The following is an 18,839-nucleotide window of genomic DNA, read 5'->3' as shown; positions in this document are numbered from 1 at the left end:
AAGAAAATTGCACTCACTATGTCATTTAATCATCACAAAAACCAAATGAGATACATATTAATTTAATCCCCATTTTACAAATGAGGAAACTAGGAGAGCTTAAATTTGTTAAGATCATGCAGCCTGACAAGTAAACTTCCAGTAAACTGCAAACATAACTAGACAAGAATCAGCACACTAGCACCTTCTGTCTGCTGAAACCAGGCCTGGCTTTAGAGATATTGTAAGATTAGGAGTTCATTTTCAGAATCCTGGCCTCTCTTTTTGGAATCTTTCTCCCCACCACATAAATTTCTGACAGCATGTGTCTTCAGGATCTAGCTTCAGTCACAACCGACCTCATCAATTTCTGCTTGGAGAAAGGACTCAGCATTATTTAGTCATTTTCAGTACGTTGAAGTCAATATGCTTCTCTCCAAGGATATTTGCACTCCAAGCCTTAATCATAATGCAAAAAAATATATATTCCTTCTTTAAGGATTTTTATGCATCAGTGAACAGATATTTTGCAAGGCAGCAGGAAACCTTCCATGAGCCTTTGAATCTTATCTTACAGGTGGCCAGTCCAATATGTGTGGCTGTATCTTGGCAAAGCCCAGGCAGAATGGAGATTAGAGAAAACAAGTTCAGGGAGGTTAGTTTGAGCCTCAACAAATTTAATGATTTTATATTAGTTTCCTATTGCTACTGAAACAAATTACCACAAACTAAATGCTTAAAACAACTTAGTCTTATGGGACTAAAGTCGAGATGTCAGCAGGTCCAGTTCCTCTAGGCTCTAGGGGAGGATCCATTCCTTTGCATTTTCCGAACTCTAGGGGCTGCCCACATTCCTTGGCTCATGGCTGCATCACTCCAACCTCCACTTCCATCCTTGTGTCTCCATCTCTAACCCTCATGACTTTCTCCCTTATAACGACCCTTGTAATTACATTGGATCTACCCAGTGATACAAAATAATCTCCTCCATAGCAAGATCTTTATTTTAGTCACATCTGAAAAGCCCTTTTTGCCATTTAAAGGTACATATTCACAGGATCTGGGGATCAGGCCATGAACTTCTTTGTGGGGCCATTGTTCTGCCTACTGCAGACTCAATCACTCAAATATAGGGGAGAATCAAAAACAGAAGAAGAATGGAAAGTCTTAGGACACTTTCATATGACAATGACAGAAAGTCAACTGAAATTAGCTTAAACCAGAGAGGGGAATTTGGAGGCACATATGAGCAAGGCTACAAAAGGAAGAGGGATGGGGACAGTTAACCTCCAGGATAACTGAATATGGGATTCCAGTACTAACAACTCTCCGTCTCTTGTATTTTTCTCTCTTTCTGCATCTTATTGCTGCTCAGCTGCTTCTCAATTCTGGACCAGTAGCAAAAGTAAATCCAAATGTACACCCTTAAGCTTTATGATCACAGAAAATAAAGTCCTTTTCCTCTACCCCGGTGTCAAAATTCCTCAGCAAGTTCCCTGATTGGCCAGGATTATATCCTATAGCTATCACTGAGCCAATCAATTATCAATGGAAAAGAACTGAAACTCTATAAAAAACTTTAAAAAGGTTTATTCTGAGTCAAATATGTGCCCCCATGGCCCAGAGAGCCACGCCCAAGAAGCCTTGAGCAAGTAGTCTTGGAGTGGTTGGGTTACAGTTTGGCTTTATACATTTCAGAGACAGGAATTACATGTAAAATGATAAATCAGTACATGGGAGGTGTACATTGGTTTGGCCTGAAAAGGCAGGACGTCTCGAAGTGGGGAATTACAGGTTATAGGTGGGTTTTAAAGATTCTTTGATTTATAATTGGCTGAAGAAATGAAGTTTTGTCTAAAGACTTGTAATGTTTTAAGATAAGGAAGTCTGTTAATCAGAGACAAGCCACCAGACATATACCTAGACTCAAGTGATCTGTTAAGTGAATGAATGACCTGCGGGTGTGGTTTAAGCTTTGTCTTGCATAGCCTTGGGCCTGTTAAAAAGTTAGAAAGGCTCTCCAACAAGGGAGGGGGCCATGAGGAGGCATGTCTGACCTCCCTTCTCATGGCCAGCAACTCAGCTTTAGGGTTTTTCTGGAGTCACCTTTGCCAAGAGAGGTCCATTCAGTCAGCCGGAGGGTGGGGGTGGCAGGGGGGCTTGAGATTTTATTTTTCATTCACACAATGAAATCAGGGCAATGGAATATTATGACTGACCTACTCAGGTCATTTGATGCCCCATGGTCACCATAATTTATAGCAGAGCCGCCATTTAGAGGTAAGAAAGAGTTCCTCGAGTAAAAAAAGGACTTGGGTTCAAGGCAGATGAATGATAAATGCCCACTAAAAGGAGAAAAGATGTTGTCCAAACTTTTGCAGAGTTAATTCCTCTCAACTGGAAATCGAATAAAAATTAGCAAGAAAAATGACTGAGCTGAAACTTCTGAGAACTGTTGCCGTTGACAAAAGTTAAGCCTAGTGTTACTGTTCTAGTTAAATCCTTTGTATCCAGGGAACTGAAGAAATTATTGTACGATTTTTCCCACCTGGCTCTAATCTAAGCTGCTAGACCATTTTCCTGAAAGCAACCTACTCAGACCAAGAAATAGCAAACACCCTATTCAATGATTTAAATTAATAATCTATCTGTTCTCTGGATCTACCATTTATGAAATGAGGGCATTGGATTGAATGATCTTGGCAGCTCCTACCTGGTCATAAGGACCATGATACTGTGATTTCCTGACCATCCAGATAGGCTCTGCATTTTAGGGGTATGTTTTTAGGTCTCACTAATGATGGTGGTGGTGGTGGGTTCATTTTTTTAAATTAATACCAACTGAATTGCCTGACTTTTGTTTTTATGTACCACAGGTGAGATTCCAGGAGTTGCTGATAGACTCCTTTCACCTTCTAGCTAAGCAGGAAGATCTGTGGCCAAAAGCCATTAAACCAAAGAAAATCTTGAAAGTAAATTCCCACTTTTTCATTTCTAGTTAAAACACTGAGGCTAATGTCACTGTTTTGTCAATATTAGGCAAGCAGGTCCCAAATAAACCTCCTGAGACATTCTCTCAAGTCAACAGCGTCAGCAGGTGTCTTTACTTCCGTGTCACTGAAAGCTCTGATTGACCAACACATTGATAACAACTGCTGGGCTGTTTCTCATTTTAAAGGAACTTTTCAAGGGAAGGAAAATTAAATTACCTTATTTTTTAATCCAACCTTGCAAATCAGCCACTTTTCAGATGCCAACAATGGCATCTGCTGATGCAAAGTTAAGCCTGGTAGGAAGGAATTATTTTTTTCCCATCTTCAGCTTTCCCTTGAGACAAAATAGCAGCTTGAACCTTTGGCAATATGAAATCCTTAATGTTATCTGCCAGGAAGTTCAAGCTGGAAAGGAGAAGACACTTTTGTCCTAAAAATCCTGAAGTACTTCTGCACAGTTACCTTTTTACCGGTGCGTGTCCTGGGCCCTCAACTGGCAGGGGTCACAGTACGTCCTCCTTTAGCTCATGTTTTCCAAGCCCACAGCAAAGGGAAGGGAAGAAGATTAAAGAGTAGGGTCATAGTTACTGAAAAACGGCATTTCTCTGCTTCTGCCTTTCTCCCATATGGAAGGAACAAAAACTTCTCATAAATAATTCAGGGAATCCTGGAGAGTGTTTTGCATTGGGTTCAGTCACCCTGTGTCCACCACGTTTCTCCTCTTCGTACCTGCCTGTGTGGCCCTGCACATAGCCCTGCAAATAAGCTGTCATCCCCTTCATCTCTCTTTTTTCTTTCTCTCTCTCCTTTTCCTTTCTCTCTCTCCCTCTCTGGTTTTAGGCATGTCTGGCTTCCTAGCTAGGCCAGTATGTTTCTCTCATGTCAACAGATATTTCAACAGGGTCACTCCAAGTATAACAATTATTTTTATATCCCTGTTAGGGCTTCTCTTTGCTAGAAAATGCCTCTGAATACCTCACATAGATTCTGGTAAGCTCTATGTTATTACTTACTGCATAATTATTATATGCCTTTCTCTCAGAACTTGCAAACCAGCTCATGAGGACGAGGTCAGACAATTCTTGAAATAAAAGGCACCTCGTTGCATTCAAAAATCACCCTTCCTCTCTAACTTGCCCAATTTTCCTCAGAATAAATTTGTAATTCTTACTTTGACATAATTTGTTTTCTAAGACTATCTAGTGTTCTATTTATCCGGTCTTCAAGACCTACCCAGGTTGGTCTGAATCACAGGATGAACACGGCAAACATAGGCTGAGAAATCAATATTCCTGGTCCATGACTAGTTCCCAAAGTTCCTGGAACTTTCTATCTCATGAATAAAAATCCCCTACATACTGGTTCATAGTTGTCATATGTTTATCACCAATATACACAGAGCACCTTTTATGGGTCACATACCAAGTAAAAAATGGGGGACATAGTATGGAACAAGACAATAAGCCATGCCTCCACTCAACAAACTGCAGTCCGTTAGAGGAGATAAAACAGACTTACAAACCATTAATTGCAAGAGTTGTAACAAGTTCAATATAAATTTATTTTCTAGGCATAGTGGTAGCCCCAAGCCTGGAAATCAACTCTGCTTAGGGGTAGAGAATTGAAGACAACTGTGAAGAAGCTTCAACTATAGTCTGTAAGACCACTAGGTGGTCACGTAGTGTGGGTGGGGTGAAAGGCACAGGCAAAAGCAAGACGGCAAAGCTCCACCAAGCTTGCTCAGGGGCAGGTAAGTAGGTGCAGCTCAAGTGGAGGGCATGAGAAATGGTGGGGGACAGGGCAGAAGGTCAAGCTAGAGGGATAGACAGAGGGGCAGATTGGTGGCAGGAGGCTTATGTGCCATACTAAAGAGCTGAGATGGACAGCAACTGAAGGATTTTAAGAAGAGAGGTGTGGGTTTGGCAGATGGGTTGGGGGCTCGCGTGGAGAGATGGTCCCACAGAGCCAGAGTATGACAGGCAAGTGGGGCTATACCCAGATCACGAAGGTGAATGTGCCCATGCAGAAGAGTCCAAACTCATGTCCTTAGGTATTTGTGTTGCTCCCCACAGCTTACTTTCCCTCACTTTGGGGTCCATGCTGTGTCTGTCTTTAAAGACCCTTTCCTTGGTTATCTGGTGATGAATATAAAACTGAGCCTCAGAGAGAAGAGTATTGCCAGACCTTTTATAAAAAAAAATAGCCAGTGAGGGTGGGCTACTACCCTCTGTTTTCCTGGCAGCAGGATGGGACAGTCAGTGTTGAGAAATACTTGTATTGAACCACTTCTCTTATACACCTTTGCTTTCATCATTACATTTTTCCCTCACTGACCTCAGCCTACACAAGGGAAAAAGAAAGTGGGTACCAGATGGTGTTGTTAGGTGCATGGCTCCCAGTATCCCAGGAAGGATTCCAGCATCCTCTCCCAGCTTGTTTGTGGGTCTCTGGGAGCCCACGCACCAGGCCATTCACAGCTCTACCTGCCAGTCCCAGCAGGTAGCAACTGAAAAGCAACCACCCTTACTGTGACAATCTTTCAGTAAAACTGATTCAGTTTCTACACGATATTGAAGGACCAGAGCTTAAGAAGTAATCCAATATATTGGGTAGCATGAAAGCTTATCAAACCTCTGAGATTCTAGTTGCTTTTCATGTGAAACATAAAATTTCAGGGTTGGATTTCTGCCTTAAAGATTATCTAGTTCACTAATTCTAAAATATGGCTGGGTTTCAGAATCACCATGTAAAAAAAATATGTCGTTTTTTTCCCCTCTACCTCCAGATATGCTGATTTAGTCAATCTTGGGGTGGGACCCAAGATTGTGTTTTTAACAACTAAATAGCTGATTTTGAAATGCAGTCAAGTTTGGGAACTTCTGGTCACCCTCGTAATATTTGAATTCCACCTCAAATATGCCTTCCAATTCACTGATCGGCATCTGCTAAAATACTTCCCACAACAAGGACCTCACTTCCTCCTTCCATGGTCCACTTCCTACCCAAACAGCTTATGAAATAGCGTAGGAGGTGGACTTTGGCCACCTGCCTGAGCCTTGAGCCAAAGCTTAAGTCTGCTTACAATACTGAACAAAAGCTTTGAAAATGATTAACAGCCAGCTTCACTAGAAGGTAGTTCTGCTTTCTTTAACAGGATGTGGCGACCATTGGAGCAGGGGTCCGCGGGCCCCAGTCAAAGCCAACACAAACTGGCTGCTGCCAAGAGGAAGCCCAAAATTGACTGCTCCTAGGCCTTTTACCTCATTTTAATGCTAAAAATCACATCCAAGGGTGAAGATTTAACATGCTAAGAAGACATGTGATATATGAAGAAGCATGATCACCAGAGGGGCAGCTGCCACCAAAACCCCACCTCGACATGCTATGATTCCAATGCTGGCACTAAACTTTCTCTCTCTCTCTCCCCTTTAAACGTTCTCCAGCCCTCTTCTGGGAGAGCCAGTCTGGTTGCTTCTTAACCACCACTGTCTCCCTTTAGCAAAAGCCCCAGTAAAACCTTGCCTGTATAAATTTCTTTTTCTGTCTCATGCCAATTTCTATTGACTCAGGGACCACAAACTGTGAGGTCAGCAACACTTAGACCATTTTGAAGTGCTATTTTGTGTAACCAGAGTATGGCAGAGTCCCTCTTCTGTCCTCACATGGAAAGGACAGTAGTTATCAGGGGGGTCATCAGGGGAATCCAGGAAATCTGCTCTACAGTCCCCAGTGCCCAGGAAGACACCTGACAGTCTGTGGCCTCCTCCACACAGCTGACCAGGAGGGGAAGGCCAGAGCTCCCTCTGCCACCTGCCACGCCTCCCCAGAACATCACCAGGTGGCCCCACACCCTGTCTGGAACTGCTTCATTGGTGAATCATCCCACAACTCTCTCCCCTAGAAAAAACAGACATGGAACAGAAATGTAAGCAGTTCTTTTACTGATGATTCAGGAAAGCACCAAAGCAATAGAGACAGGAGGTTATTACTGAGGACAATTCATGGCTTTCAGGGGAAATGGTAAAGGGCTTCCAACCCACCCGGGGCCTTCCTGGGTTGTGCACGTGGATGTTCTCAGCTCCCCATCTCCATTCTCCTTGGTGACCCTCCTGCGGCTCCCTGCTGTGTCTTCTTCCTAAGCCCAGGACCACGCCTCAAACCTTCCCCCTGGAATGTCACCACACCCTCCCTGTGTGAAACTCCAGCCCTCTTTACTGAAGAAAGGAATCCTGGCCTCCCCTCTGGCTCCCAGCTTTCTCTGTATGCTAATGGAGGCTTCCCTTTGCCCAGGCTTTGCAAGCTCAGAAGGGAGCAAGAAGGGTTGGGCCCTGAGAGTGGGAGAAAGAAGAAGGGGTGTTCCTGTGGCATCTCATTTTCTCCTCTAGTGAGGGTTGCAGGCTGTATCCAACAGAACGTCCGAGGGACATGCACGCCTCACCTTAACAACTATCCATTTTCTTCCTAAAACAACAAGGTCTAGTCCCCTAAGTTTCCCATTAACATGACTTTGACCAAAACCAAACCCATTGTGAAGTATAACATTATGGGCATTATTGAACCAAAGAGCACTTTAGCATCTTTCTTATGTCTATTTATGTTACCAGAACAACCACATGGGCTGAGCTCTGAGTGGGCTACAATAGATAAGTGGCATCATTCCCAAAGATATGTTTTCTGATCCCCAAGGTGTTCTCCTGATAAAAAGTCATGGTGTATCAGTTCACTCACACCTGTGTTCTCTCCCAGTGTCTTCTGCCCATTGTCTAATCAGGCGACCAGTAGAGCACCATCCATCACAGAGATACAAATAATTTACCAAAGCCATGTTCCTTTAAGGAAATAGTGTAACAAAGGGCAGCTTCCGTACCCTCCTTTGGCACAATCACCCTTCTCGGAGACAGGGTACAAAACTGAATAGACAGTCACTTTCCGTGCAAGAATTTTTCGTACTCTTCTCTAAATAGTATTAGGCTTCATTTTTTAGATCCATATATTTTTGAGACGTTTTCCATTACACCAAGAGCTTACTGAGAGCAGGAATACTCTCTTTTTCATAGAGTATACACCTTGGGTCATAGAGAGCCCAGCACACATGAGGAGCTGACTGGAATGGATGACTGGAATGGAATGAATGAAAGTGGGCATGAATAGGTGGATGGGTGGGTGCCATGAGCCTAATGGGGTTCCAGCAGTACAAGGACCCCATGTGCTTATTCCGCAGGTCTGAAAATGTGATTGCCCAGCTAGGATTAGAGATGAAGAGGGGGCCCTGGTTCTTAACTTAGGAGCTGTGATTGCCTTGTTCTGTTGATTTTAGCTGTTGCCCAAGCCAAGCAAAAGCAGATCCTGCTCATAAACATGATTATGCCAGATGGGAAACTGATTAAACAGGCCGGCTAACAATATCTGTTCATCTTAATTAGGGCATAGCTTGAAGATGACTGCCTGAAATTCAAGCTGATCACAACCAGAAGCAATGGAAATTGCCAAATATGCTGTTTCCTCTCTAAGAACATGGGTCCGGGATGACTGTAATTTCTTTTAAAAAACACATTTCAGAGGAAAATTGATCTCATTTGTTAGGGCACCATTTGAGGAAGGTCCAAATTACAGAAGATAAATATGGAAAATGACAAAATCAATCAAAAGTTGATGATAAACAAAGAAACTACAGCCCACCCTTTATTTCTAAAGGCTTAGAATTTTTTTTTTTTTTTTTTTTTTTTTTGAGACAGAGTCTCGCTTTGTTGCCCGGGCTAGAGTGAGTGCCGTGGCGTTAGCCTAGCTCACAGCAACCTCAAACTCCTGGGCTTAAGCGATCCTACTGCCTCAGCCTCCCGAGTAGCTGGGACTACAGGCATGCACCACCATGCCCAGCTAATTTTTTCTATATATATTTTAGTTGGCCAGATAATTTCTTTCTATTTTTAGTAGAGACGGGGTCTTGCTCTTGCTCAGGCTGGTCTCAAACTGGGCCTCCCAGAGTGCTAGGATTACAGGCGTGAGAGCCCACATAATTATTACGTTTTGTTGCTTCCCCTAGGGTACCAAAATTTATGATTTTCTAAAATAAACGGTTGATTTACTCCTCGATCCTGGTCACGCTCTGCCACTTACTAACTGAGTGTGACTAGAGCTAAGTAATTAATCACTTTGAAACTCAATTTCCCAATGTGAAGAAGGAAGGAGGAAAGGAAGGAAGGAAGGAAGGAAGGGAGGGAGGGAGGGAGAGAGGGAGGGAGGGAAGGAAATGTACAACCTAGTGGATGAGGAAACAAAATGTGCACGTTAAAGAAGTCTGCAAATCATCAGTGCTAGTAACTCTTCTAAGCCATCTACATAACTTCTTTAACCTGGTTGGGATGGACACTATTACACAAAAGGGCTCTGCAGCTCTAAGGCATCAGATAACTTCCCCAGGGTCACATGGCTGGCAGGCAGAAAATCTGTGATTTGAAAAATAGGAAGTCCTGCCCCAGAGCTCTCTGCTATACTGCCTCACATAGTTGGTTTTCCAGAAGTATTTGTTGGATGGATAGATGGGGAAAAGAGAAGGAGGCAAGAAAGGGTGAAGGACTTAGCTGAGGGACAACTCTTAATATCAATTAAGTAATTACCTACTTTTTCTGATTCAGGTTTATCACAAAGCCTTCCAATTATAATTTGACTTTCTCTGTAGATTGGCCTATGGGGGAAGAAATTACAAATCAGGCCAATTCATAGTTTATACGCCACTGGATGTAAGAATGCTCATGGCAAATTAGCAAATTCACATTAATGTTTATTCATCAGTCTCTAAACTTGGTTAATGTGAGTCATTCCATGAGAGATAGCACATATCATTTGGATGACAAGCCACCTTAAAGAGCCTACAAGATCAGACTGTGGGCCATGGTGAGTCTACCTCAGTAATGCCAACATTTGGGGTCTCTGTAGAGCTTGCCAGCCTGCTTTAGGTGGAAAAGACACCCTAAGGGGAGACAGGCTTTCCTCCCACTCTGTCTAGGGCCAGTATCCTATTTCTGTATTTCCCAACCTCTGCTCAAAGAATACTGGCCCTGTGAGATTCTCTGTGAAGAAAGAAATACATAGTCAAATGATGCACTGTAGAATACTGAAAGATTTTTAAAATCCTGTTTTAAAAAAATTATTCAGATATTAGTCAATGTTTCCCAAACTTCTTGTCAACAGAACCATTTTTTCCCACACAACTCTCCTTAACATGCACTAGGATAGTAATTCTACTAGCCTAATTCAATTCAGCAAGAAAATAAACATTCATTTATACAAGGGACTGTCCTAGGTTCTGAGGACATCTCAAAGATGAGTCTGGGAGAAGGAACTTATCGTTTGGAATGCTCAATGTTTATAAGCTACTTTAATCATATTGAATTTAATCCTCACCAAAAAAGTCTCCAAGGGCAATATTATTGGCCTCATTTTACAATGAAAAAACTGAGATTCAAAGAAGTCAAGTTCTTTGTGCAATGTCACCCAGATATTAACTAGCATAGCCTGAGTCTGTAGCTATTAATATGTCTGTGTTCACTGCAGATTAGATGCTCTTACAGTTCTTTAACATGGACCTTTTCTTATGTAACTTACAACATTGTGCAGGATATAAGACATGTATATGGCTGTATAACACAAGCTAGAAAACCCAGTGTCTCCAGAGAGGGACAGAAGGGCGTTTGGGGGCATTCAGAAGAACTTTACTTTCACCTGGGAAGGTTCAAGAAAGATTTTATTTATGATGTGGCATTTGAGCAAAGCCAAGAGGAGAAAGAGAAATCACTCCATGTGGTAGGAATAGGGAAACAAATTTGGAAAATCTTAACCTATATAAAAAGAGAGAACCATCAAAAACCCATATATGGGTAAATGTCCTCCTCTTTTAAAATAAGTAATAAAATCATTGAATAAGTAGTAGGTATACAACGTGAAGGCACAAAGGAAGAAGAGAATTCCCTGATGTCAAGACAGTTTACGATACAGTACAACCTTCCCTGGATACAACCATTGGAAACACAGAGGAGATCTAGATTGGCTTCAAGTGGGGCAAATCATGAAGGGCTTCCTGGAAGAGGTAGAATTTAGGCTAGAGATAGATTTGCACAAAAAGTGCTAGAGAAGAAGTTCATTCCAAGGTACGACAACAACAACAAAAATCCACTGAGCAATAGACACCGGCAAAGAAATGAAGAAGATGAAACCTAGAGCAGCCTGGGATTGGAAGAGATGCCCCCACAGCTGAAGCACCACGGAGACAAAACATGTGAGTTCTGGATCCTCCGCTGTTTTTAACCAGAACAATTCTGCATTTGTCTGTGCTACATTTTACAGCTCTGTATAATGTTCTGTTTTATTAAAAAGGGTTGCTTTGCCTAACAAACAAGCCACTTGAAGCTGAAACGGATAGGAGTTGGTTGTAACAGTAGACAAGATTGGAAAGAAAAACATCAGTAGTTGTTTAAAGGCCTTAAATGCCAAGCCATGGATTCTTGGTTAATTAAGTAGGTAACGGATAGCATTAGTTTTTCAATAAGGATGCAAAATAGAGAAAAGTGCTCACAATGGTTCATGTCCAATACTCACTTGCCAGAGAATATCCCAATGGTCCTGAGCTACGCAGTCACTCCCCCTTCCTGTTTTCTGCTTGTCGTGTCCACAATCCTTGTGTGGCAGCAACAGCAAAATGAAGCCAGAGTACTCCTTTCTGTCCTTCTTTATCAAGTCATAGGTACTCTCAAGATAAAGTCACTTCTCGGCCATTATTACTCCAGCAAAGAAACAAAAGACCAACGTTACAAAATAGGAAGACTATCCAGCTAACCTGGCGATCGTCCCGGGCATGTACTATGATAGAAAATTTACCATACTTAATGTTCGCCTTTGTCTTTAATTCCGGGGTTAAAACAGAGGCTTGGAATCTTCAAAACAAAGAGAAACTATACAACCCAAGTTTACATTTTTCTCTCAGAGAAAATTGTTTGCTAGGGAACTAACAGAAACTATCTCAGTTTAGGTCAAATATTAGGTTATGAGCTCCCTATTAACAGGAATTTTATCTTATCTATTCTAGAATCCCCAGCACCTAAGTCAGCAGTGTTAGATAAGTGATCATGATTAAAAGGGTATCAGCAATGGAAAAGCTCAATGCCATTTGGCTCTAGCCACATTTTTAAGAATTGCTACCAAATAACTGAGATATTGCAAGTAGGAATATGAATTGCTATTTCAGATTCAAACATGCTCTCTCTGGGGCATAAGAAAATGTCATAATGAGTAGCAGCAGAAGATCCCAGCAGGGCTCCAAAATGCCAAGATTTCAACCCATCGGTGCGAATGCCAATATTCATAAACTCACCAATATGAGAAAATTTCTTCTCTCTTTTGAAAGATTGTATTCAAAGTTTAATAAAGAGCCAGAATCAGAGGACAAATGAACCAGTTTTCAATTTTAAGAAACATGAATTTTCAAGTAAAGTGAATTAGATTAACTCAAATATGAATTTTCAAGTGAGATGAATAAGATTAGCTCAATAGTATAGCTTTGCCATTAAATATATGCATTTTACAGAAAAACAGCATGGTATAGCCTGGCAGTATCACTTTCCAGCTGTAAGGTGTCCTGGCTATTTGCATGTCGTCTCTCCAACCCATACCCACCCTTTATTCTGCTTTGCTGGGCTGGTTGTTTGCAGACTCCATTTCTGAGACTCCTGCCTGCCGACTTCCTGCTCGATTCTACCACTAGGAGGCACTGGCAAGAGATAAGAAGGCTGGAAAGAGAGAGAGTCTTCCTGCTTCTGACTGGAACAGAATGGCAGTTGCTGGAGCTTGCTAAGGTTCTTCTGGACTATTCCAGAATCCAGCAGCCCAAGCCAATTCAGTGGTACCTCCTTGACACATTCAGAACCGATCTCTCCAATGTCTTCGGCACCTCAGCAGCTGGTACAGGTCTGTGGGCTCCAGTTAAGGGGCTAATACACCTTCTCCTCTGAGTACCACCTTCTCCTACTTTTTGCTCCTCCAGCCCCCCAACTCCCGCAACACCAGTGTCCCGACTCCTGGCGACTCAGTGGCTGTCTAACCTCTCGGAGTTACAGTTGCCTCATTTCTAAAACTGGGCTGATCATATCTGGGAGTGAGGGAGTGAGAAATTAAAACTTTTAGAAATCCTGTGCATTAAAAAGGTGATGGTGATCCCATATGTAATTCAAATTTTAAAAAATAGTGATAAACAGTGTAAAAATTTATAAAATTTTGATTCTCAACCTAGTGACTACTTTAATGTTTTTTGAAATATGAAAAATATGTATATTGATGCCCTTGTTTTGGTATTATCCTAATTACATACCTTTTCCACCTATCGTGTATCTACCACGTACAGCACCTATCTTGCAGGGTCGTCTGGGGGACTGGCAGTAAAGTGTGTAAGGCACTTAGGACAGAGCCTGTCCTGTAATAGGCACTAAATACCTGGCAGCTATCGTTATTTTCATTGCAGACGATTTTAACAGCTAACCATATTTTCTCTGATACTTCTATACTTTCTAATGTCATTGTTACTATGACACCTCAGATTACACCGTCATTACACCCCCTCACAGCGGAGGGTGATGATCTTGGGAAGCCTCAAGTAGAGACTACGCAGATAATAATAGCAGACATCTCTCTTGATGCATTTGAATTTGTTACAAGCCATAAACAGGAAACACTCTTCTTAATAAATATACATAGCCTAGTCACGCTAAAGGGGAAATTAACGTTTATTGTCGCTATAATATATCAGGTGGTTTGCTAGGTACCTTCATCTGGATGATCTCATTTAGTCCTGTTAAACTAACTAGTTAGAAGATGATTTGCTTTATTAATTGGATGAACATAAACAAAGACAATGGGAACTGTCTATTTTAATTAACAAGTAAGTATTCTATTAGGAAGAGATTCATCCATATAACAAGGATTTATTGCATGCTGAGTGCCAAGGACTGTACTAGCAACCAAGGATACAGAGATTAAAATAAAAAGCCACAGCGGAACTGACTCCCCCTGCTCCAGCTGCTTGAGTAGTGGCTGCCAAAGGCTCACACAGGTGGTTTCAGCCAAGGGGAACAGCCTCATCTAGAAAAGCCAGAGAGGTTATGCATCCCCTAGGGGCACCCTAGACCAGTGACTAATTGTGTGTACAAAAAGCCCAGCCCCTTGCCTCAAGGTGGGATGACTCTATGGTGCTATTTATATTCCAGAGCTCCCCTTGGAATCAGGGTGAGGTTAGACTCCCGGAGCAGACACATCTTTGCTTAGCTTCTTCCTCTAGCTGTCCTGCTTCCCTCCCTTCCTTTCAGGTTCTGCCTGAGAGCACTCCTTCAACAACACACTTGACAAGAATCCCCATCTCAGGCTCTGCTTCTAGGGAGCCTGGCCCCATCTGTCTTCAAGGAGTTTTTTGCCTAGTAGAGAACCATACCTGTAAACATACGAACAAAACATAAATCGTAACGTAAAGGCATGAATGTAATTGTACAGAACACTGTAGGAGCACAGAGATGAAGAAGCACACCAGACTCAGTGCTGAGTTCCATCCGTGCCCACGGTATATGGGTAAAAGCAAGACTTAAAAAAAAATCCACCAAGAATTCAAGTATAGTAAGACATATGCTCTAGAACAGAGATTGGCAAACTTTTTCCTAAAGTACAAGTAATAAGTATTGTAGGTTTTTCAAGCCAAGAGGAGAAATTACAAATATTGTATAGGTATATATATAACCATTTCAAATGTGGCCACAGGCAGCTGACCGGATTTGACCTGTGGGTGTGTCTAGAACAGTGCTTTTTGAACATTAATATGCATAGTATCTACCAGAGGCTGTGACGAAAATATGGATTCTGGTTCAGTAGGTCTGGGGTGGGGCCTGGGAATCTGCATTTCTCGTAAGTGCCTCGGTGATGTTGGTGCTGCTGGTCCACAGACCACACCCCAAGAAGCAAGGTTCTAGAGAGACAGGTATGGTAAGAGGAGAAATCTTAAAAGAAAAACACTTGGGTGAGGCTATAGGAGTTAGGAGTAGAGGAAGCAATAGTGAGGGCTCTAGGCTGAGGTCAGAGGGAATGCCAGGTGATTTAATTAATGGACATTTATTGATTGTCAACTCATTGCAAATCACTGATCTAAGTGCTGCAAGGAAAGGAGCCAAGCTTTCACGTCCTTGAGCATACACTGTTAAAGGATCAGCTAGAAGTTAGTGCAGCAGAGAAAGAAGACCTATGTAGGCCAGGATAGCAGGGAGGGCTACCAGCCCACCAGAAACCTGCCAGATCCAGGGCTCGAGCTGACATGGCTGGAGGAGCCCAGCAATAGAGGTTTCATCTGCCCAGCAACTACCTTTCCAGCTTTGGACTTGCATCACCGTTGTTATGGATCTTCATAGCCAAGGATAATTATTTCAAAGCAATTATGTAATACTCCTCATTTTTTCTTTGAAAAAATCTTTGTCTTCTTTTACCTCCCTGAATATGCACATAGTTTACTATGGCAGGTGTATTCCCACTGTGATGTTCTATTCTCAAATAAACATCATTTCCTTAAAAAAAAAAAAAATGTTTCAGAGACAGACTAACACATGCAATTCCAGATCCAACCCTTTGCTAGCTCTTTTTAGCCTAATATGTGTCATCTAACTACTCTGCTATGGGTTAAATGTACCTGTCCCTCCAAAATTTATGTTGGAACTTAAACATCAAGGTGATGGTATAAACAGGTAGAGCTTTTGGGAGGTGATTAGGCCATAATCCCTCATGGATGGGATTAGCACCCTTATAAAAGGGTTTGAGGGAGCAAGTTCATCCCTTCCATCCTTCTGCCATGTCAGGACACAGGAAGAGAAGCAGAGAGCTAGCCTGCACCAGACACCAAATTTGCTAGTTCCTTGATCTTGGACTTTCCAGCCTCCAAAAATACATTTCTGTTATTTATAAATTACCCAGTCTACTCTGTTATGGCAGCACGAACAAAGTGAAACAGAACTTTGAGTCTCACATGTCCAACCTGAATGTGCAGATAATATCTTCCTCAGAGGCATTAGAAAGATTGAATGAGATGGTGTGTATGAAGACACCTGGCATATAATAGTCGAGTGAAGGTTCATTGCCCTTCCTCTTCCCTTGGTAAAGGCACTGACATAGCCACCCGATTATGAAATGTGTGGAGATGGAAACATGGTTTTAAGAGAGGATTGTACAATTCACATGAACGTACAAACTCTCTCTGGAAGCATCCCCAATAAGTTGATAACATTGATCGTACCTGGGACAATGTACTGAATGAGTAGGAGACAAGGATGAGAGGAAAACTTTTGTATATCTTGATTCTTTTTGACTTAAGTGTATTGCTCAATACAAATGGAATTACACATACACACACATGTATACACACACACACACACACACACACACACAGTGAATTGTTCAGTAGATCAGTGATACAGACTTATGAACTACATCTATTGGCAACAGGCATGACAGTGAGAAGCCTTCAGCATGAGATTGAATTTCTGTCCAGGAAACCATAAAACTGTACTGAGGGCCTACTTTAGCTTTTATTTTTAAATATTACCATACCTAAGAAAATTCATTAAGATTGATTATTCTAGAAGCTACAGAAGACAGACTTAGTTGGTTCACGCAGCACCGATTCCAACCCTATTCTTTCTTGTTTTTTCTGCTTAAAAAATGAATTTTCCAGGCTTCTTAATAGTTAGAGGTAGCCAAATAATTGTTATAGTGGTTGAGACATGAGCAGAAAGTTGTTGGTACCACCTCTTCCCTTTCATTGTTCTATCTGTTGTGCTGGATTGATGCTTAGAGATACGCAGCCATTTTGCAACCATGGGGAAGAAAGTCACGTGCTTGGGACAGTGGAGCAGAAAGACAGAAGGTGCTTGGGTTTCAACAGTATCAGTGAGCTGCCACCTGAGATCTAACTCTGTACTTCTTGTCCCATTAAAAAACAATGAATTTCCTATTTGCTTAAGATGTTCTATTATATTTTTCTTTTAGTTACAGCCAAAAGCAATACTTAATAATATAAAGAAGAATCAAGTTAAAGAACTGGTATTTCAGAGAAGAAGGAAGTCTATGAGCAATGGATGATATCAGACTAGCTGCATATGAAATATACCCATAGTATATCTCCCTCTCTTCTTTCTGTGATACATGAACACAGATTCTAAACAAATGTATGCATTTTTAACAGCCGTCTCTGTTCTGCTTAATTTTAAAATTAGACTCCCTGCCTTATTTTTGCCTATTTAAAAAAAATTCAAGTAAAAGTATGTATTACAAAGATTTTGCAGAAGATCGTAGAATAAAGGAAGAACTGAGCAATTAAACTGTGGGAAGAACAGAAGCAAAGAAGTTGCAGGACCTCCAGCAGCTAGGGATTGAAGACAGGCATTCTAAGGCATTGCCTAGGGTCATGCAACTCTAACACCTTCTATTTCCATTTTTTCAACTCAGGTTTTCAAATTGTTAGAAGAGTGAATGCAATTGACCCAGCTTGGGTCAGTTATCTCTATTTTTGGAACATACGGCCATGCCCAGGGGACAGAGTAGATCACACAGACGTGTCATTGGGGAAACTATACAAATACCCCAGTTTGTGTCTCCCACATTCCATCCCTTGGCTGCCTGAGATGTGTACACACACACACACACACACACACACCCCTACAAGCACTACATATATCCTTTCTTCCATATATCCATAAATGCCTCCACCCAACTAAGAACAATTATTTCATATATAATAATTAACACTGTCACCCAATGGAAACAACCTAAATTCATGTCCAGCTATTAAATGAGGTACAATGTCATGGGACCACATTTTTTAAAACCAAGCTCTCCAGGTGGTATCCATTAGTATTATAGATTTGTAGTAATTCCATGTGGGTATTCTGTAACTACAGCCTATGAAGGGGAGAAAAGTTAGAGACATCAATATTAATATAAATATGAACATAGTATAGATATAGTAAACAAAGAAATGCAAGTAGAGACTTCTATATTTGTTGCTAAAACTGGTCATGAGGTTTATTTTAGTCCATTCAGGCTGCTCTAACAAAGTACCATAAACTGGATAGCTTATAAACAACAGAAATTTATTTCCCACAGTTTTGGAGACTGGGAGATACAAGATCAAGTTCCCATCAGATTCAGTGTCTGGAGAGGGCCTGCTTTCTGGTTCATAGATGGTGCCTTCTCTTGTGTCCTCACATGGTGGAAGGGGAGAGCTAGCTCTGTGCTGTCTCTTTTGCAAGGGCGCTGATACCATTCATGAAGGCTCTGCCCTCACAATCCGATCACCTCCCAAAGGCCCCACCTCCTAGTACCATCATATTGGTGATTCAGTTTCAACATATGAATTTGGAGGAGGGGGACACAAACATTCAAACAGTAGCAAGGTTCTAGCTAGTATTTCTGACTTCCATGTTATTATTGCCATCAGCCAGCAACTCAGCTAGTCAGGATTCTTTGAGCAGTGAAGTTACCCAATATTTTATTCCTAAATGGTCTAGTGTCTCAATTTGTATGGTGTTGCAGTTGCTTCTGTTGTTCTTTTCCATTGAGCACGGTGGCATTCAGCAGTTCTTTTCTCTCCAGAGAGTTGCCATTAATATCACTCAACTCTACTATCCTGTGCCCTCTGCATCTTCCCTTGCAAGTTTTAAATGTCTATAAAAGAGAATATTTTGAGGTCAGGTATCTACCCCTCAGATGTATTAGCCAGAGGCCTAAGATAAAAAGGATGTTCACCCTGGGAATATTTATACACTGGTTGACCACCCCAGATATTTCTAGGTA

The sequence above is a fragment of the Eulemur rufifrons genome, chromosome 3, assembly GCF_041146395.1.
Source record: "Eulemur rufifrons isolate Redbay chromosome 3, OSU_ERuf_1, whole genome shotgun sequence".
Lineage (NCBI taxonomy): Eukaryota > Metazoa > Chordata > Mammalia > Primates > Lemuridae > Eulemur > Eulemur rufifrons.
This window is presented reverse-complemented; position numbering follows the sequence as displayed.